We start from the raw sequence: 5,211 nt of genomic DNA on the forward strand, positions 1-5,211 counted from the left end.
ACTAGAGATAGGTTGTTTTCCCCACCCACCGCTACTTGGGCTTTGTGCCCCAGGGAGCGTGAAGTCGCCAGCCAGCTCAGAGAAGGGACAGTATGATGGCGATGGACAAAATCAACGGCCCCTGCATGTCCCAGCAGTTTTGTAAGAAAACTAGAGAATCCAGAGATCAAGAAGCCCCTTCGATCTTCCCCAAGCCAGAAGCTTGCTTATTAGCCCTTGCCGCCCGGCAAAATGCCGGCCACTCTGACCATGGACCGTGCTGCCAGGCCAGAGGGCTTTGTCCCTAAGACGCCTGAGGATGCTATTAGGCGAGGGTTGCACACAGGTTCGTCTGCTTGGGCTGTCGCTGAGCTATTGGTCTCAGAGCCTGTAGGCAAAACACGTGTACGGGCGCGAAGTTCCCACAGTTGCAAGAGGAGCGAAGTATGCATTCCAAACTTTGCACGGCTCCAAACTGAGCGCTTCCATTAAATGTAGCGGTGTGTGTGGAAAAGCATTCTGGGTATTACCATGCAAATGAACGGGACCAGCTTTCATCTCAGCTTGAGGTTCCCACCAGCGTGCGCCTAGCCTGTTACTCATCTCACTGAGGCTTTTCGGCGTGGTACTGTAAAGAGGACCCTAGTTCAAATCCTAGACCTGAGCGCTCTCGTTATGTCTCGGTGCCAGTTACTTGGCTTCTGTGAGCCAGTTTTGTAACCTGTGCCCCGGACAAAGTTGAGAATTCACCCTCCTCAGACAGTACACTCCAGACTTCCTGAATAAAATGAGGAATGGGGCTTGAAGAAAATTCCCTTACCCTAAAGAAAGACCTGTCCTCTTAAGCCCAAATCCTGTGTTAGAGCAATCTAGATACTGCTTTTAATTTCTCGGTCACAGTATTTTGGAGGCAGATTCTGGGAACTAGAAATTCTTGTGTTCGACTGTGCTATTGAGGGTTCTAAGGTAGATCATTTACCTAGTGTGTGCCAGGCTCCTGTTTTTTCCCAGGGCTGGGGAGCAGAAAGAGGAAGGTCTGCTTACTCAGTCCCCATTGTACTTATCACCATTTCCCCAGGTTAGAGAAAATGGAAAAGCAAGTGACTTGCGCAAGGCCACACGGTCAGTAGTAGAGTCAGGAATCAATCCAGCTGTGCGTCTCCTCTGCGGGGATCCGAAGGCCATTAGTAGCTTCAGACACTGTATCACGATAGGCTGTTTAGAAAACTGGATGCTACATCTAGAGGGTTCACCTTGCAAAGGGGAGCTCACAAGGCTCCTCACCTACAGTGCTACGGGGAAAGCAAGGGACACACATTAGCCCCATTTTGTAAATGCGGATGCTGGAGTAAGCCTAGTGAGTCGGGACCCCCACCTTGGAGAAGAAGCAGGCGATTAAGACCAGCGTTGATCCCAGCCCAGAGCTTTATCCTGCATGTCACATTGGTGCAATTGATTATACAGGGGCCAGAGTTTTTCCATACCCCTGTTTTTCATCATGCCCATCTCTTGGGCCCACAGGCACCTATTCTGTAACTTTAGGCTTTCAGACGTGTTTATAAAATTTCAATACTTGTCTCACACACACACACCCATAGCCGCGCGTGCGCCAAAGAATGAGCAAGCTGAAACTCAGTGGTGTTAAATAATGGGTCCAAGATGACACAGAGGAGTCCAAACTAGAACCTCCAATCTTTAAAGCTGTCCTACCTGAGCATTCACTAACTGGCTTAACAAGCCTGGCTAAGAGAACTATATTTATGATCTTTTCCCCTCCACATCTGTCAACAGAGCCTACTGCCTCATTCCCAGTTTCTAGGCTACACCTTGAAGAGAAACAGAGCTCACAATCCCTCAGTCTGCGTCCTGCTGCTGGTCTGTTGGACCTTCTTCAGTTGCCATGGAAACTGTGTACCTCAGTCTTGGCTCAGAACCAGATGGTTAGCAAACTGAAGAGCGTGGTTGTCTCTTTGGCTAGGAGAAGCTGTCAAGGTCATCCATTCATTCATTCACTAGATTGGTATTGATTGAGCGCCTACTAAGCACCAGGCTTTCTTTGTTTTGTTTTGTGGGTGGTTTAGATGCTAGAGAGGATACAGTAGTAAACAAACTAGACATCAGGCCTTACCGGCAAAATTCCGAAGCCCAGAGAGGCAGACTGACAAGACAAAAAATAAGGACACACAAAAAAATTCAGCCGGGCGTGGTGGCGCACGCCTTTAATCCCAGCACTCGGGAGGCAGAGGCAGGCGGATTTCTGAGTTCGAGGCCAGCCTGGTCTACAAAGTGAGTGCCAGGACAGCCAGGGCTACACAGAGAAACCCTGTCTCGAAAAACCAAAAAAAAAAAAAAAAAAAAAAAAAAAATTCTCCCCGTGTCTCTGGCCAATCCAAGTTCCCCTTTCCGTGGAGCCCCTGTTCTGGACCATCCTTGGCAAAAGCCCACCTGAAGCTCCCTCAGCTTTTACAGCTTCCTTTCTCTTGTTAATTATTTTTCCTGACTGTAAAAACCATAGGAATTTTAGAACATATATGGAAGCAACAAGAAAAATTAAATAAAAGCCAGGCGGTGTTGGCGCATGCCTTTAATCCCAGCACTTGGGAGGCAGAGGCAGGCGGATTTCTGAGTTCGAGGCCAGCCTGGTCTACAGAGTGAGTTCCAGGACAGCCAGGGCTACACAGAGAAACCCTGTCTCGGGGGGAAAAAAAAAAAAGAAAGAAAGAAAGAAAAGAAAAATTAAATAAGAGCCTGTGATTTCACCACCAAGAGTTAAGCACTGCCAACATTTCCTTTGAGGCTTTTCTACACCTGTACTAGTTTCTCTCTCTCTCTCTCTCTCTCTCTCTCTCTCTCTCTCTCTCTCTCTTCTCCCTCCTCCAAAACAAATGATCAACTGAAGAAATTTTACTATATATTATAGATAAATAATATCTTTAATAATAAAATATAATATGGAAATAGTTCTTGGATGTGTGTGAGTGTGTGTGTGCATGTGTGTGTGAGAGTATATCTGTGTGTATGTGTGTGTGCGTGAGTGTGTGTATGTGTGTGTGAGTGTGTGTGTGAGTGAGTGTGTGTGAGTGTGAGAGTGTGTGTATGTGTGTGTACAACATGCCACATCCCGGAATTTACAAGCCTGTGTCACTGTGTCCTGCTTGTATGTTTCTTCTTGGTTGTGAGCCTAGCCTTTAACGGCTGAGCCATCTCTCTAGCCCTTGTACGTTTCTTCTTAATGCACACCCTTATTATCTCCATTACCCAGCTCCATGTATTGTACGTAGAAGATGCTCATAACTATTTGTTGAATAAATTAAAAATACCATTTTGAGGGAGTAACGGTGTGGGGCAGAAGTTGAATTGTTTGCCTAGCATATGTAGAGTTCTGGGTTCAATCCTGCTACTAAAAACAACAACAACAACAACAACAAAATCGTTCTCAGCTTTCAAACTACCAAATATTTTCCTTGACATAAACAGGAAGGACTGTGTGTTTACAGACACTGCGGCTCAAAGGGTGAGTTGGTGCGGCTCTGTAGAGATGTTCCACAGTCTATTTTAAAGCCTTGGAAATGCATCTAGCCATCGATCCAGTCAGTGACTTCATTTGTTGGTATCAGGTATAGTCAATGTGTTGCGTGCTGAGAGTTGGGCCTGGGTGTTTTCAGGGCATCGGAGTTGTACCTCAGATCAGGTGAGGGTGCACTTGCCCAGTAGAGGGCAAGGCCCTGAGTCATTTCCAGGGCCAGATAAACAGCACAGAAAAGGCTTGTTGGGAGCTGTGCGTGGTGGTACATACCTGTAATTGAACTTGTAGGCATGAAGATGCCACTTAGGGGTTAGAGGGCAACTTGGAGATGCAGTTAAGTCTAATGTGGAGTTCAGGTCCTTAAGCCAGTAAAGTGCTTTGAACTGCTCAATCGTCCTGCCTACCCACCTTGAACGTTTTTTTTTTATTGAGGGGGAGGTTCTCTGTATAACAGCCCTGGCTGTCCTGGAACTTGCTCTGTAGATCAGGCTGGCCTTCTACCACAGAGATACACCTGCCTCTGTAACTTTAATTTTTTTCAAATCCTATTTTTAATGATGGTTCTTAAATGCTTTAACCTCCCTTTAGCCCACTACTCCACCAGAGGTAATGGGAAAGAAAGGATATGGGGGAAGTGGACCTGTTTAGAAAGGTTCTTTGGAACAATTTCCCGTCTGTGTTGTCTGGAAATTGGCAGTTCAGTTCACAGATTCGCAGACAGTGGCCACAAACACTTCACAGATACACCAGCAGTCTAGTGCGGTAGAGTCGGGTTAGCAACAACAGTGACAAGTCCTAGCAGAGACAGCCAGGCCTCAGCCTTGCCTTGGTCATTAGGAGGGACCAGCAGGAACACCAGAAGTTCTCAGCTGTGCCTCTCTCAGGGAAGCGAAGATCAGCAAGGACAGGAGACCCACAAGCACTGCACAGCTAGCTCTATAATCAAGCCTATTTCAGCCTCCGTCATTGTCTGTCAAGTCCTATTTATTCCCTCCAAACATCACATGTCCTCCATGTACCTTGCCTCAGTACCTGCATCCAATCAGCCCGAGTCTGAGGAAGAGGCAAGAAACTGCATCATACCACCACAAGGTTTTTGGTGCGGTTCTCTCAATGGCATCCCAACAAATGCAGTTCAACTACGCAGTGTAAGGCGGATCAATACATGCATGTCGTTAGCAAAGAATCTATTATCACATAACCTTTCATGTGCTTGCTTTAGCAGAACATCCTCTCTCCTGTGTCTGCTTCCAAGAAACGTTCCTTCACAAGTCTGCCTTAGCCTTTCACCTGTGTCCACTTTAACAAAAATGTCCCCTCACGTGTTTCGCTAGCAAAACACCATCCAACTGACTCACCAAAGAACCCTTAAGTTTCCACTTCCGCCTCTGCTGGGATTAAAGACATGTGCCACCACCTATTGGCAACAGACCTCAAACTTTTGATCTTCCTGCCCTCAGCTGGAAATAGCTAAGATTCCGTGTGTACACAATATACCTGATCTAGATTTTGTTTTTGTTTTGAAGATGCATTTATTTTAAGTATAGGAATGCTTGCATGTTTGTGTACCATGTGCCCATGCAACTCAGAGCCATTAACTCCCAAGAAACTGGAGTTAAAGAGATCGTGAGCAATCATGTGTGTGCTGGGAATTGAACTCGGGTTCTGTGTAGCCCTGACTGTCCTGGAATCACTCTGTAGATCAG

Source organism: Mus caroli, unplaced genomic scaffold, assembly GCF_978045245.1.
Source record: "Mus caroli unplaced genomic scaffold, Mus_caroli_1 scaffold_13, whole genome shotgun sequence".
NCBI lineage: Eukaryota > Metazoa > Chordata > Mammalia > Rodentia > Muridae > Mus > Mus caroli.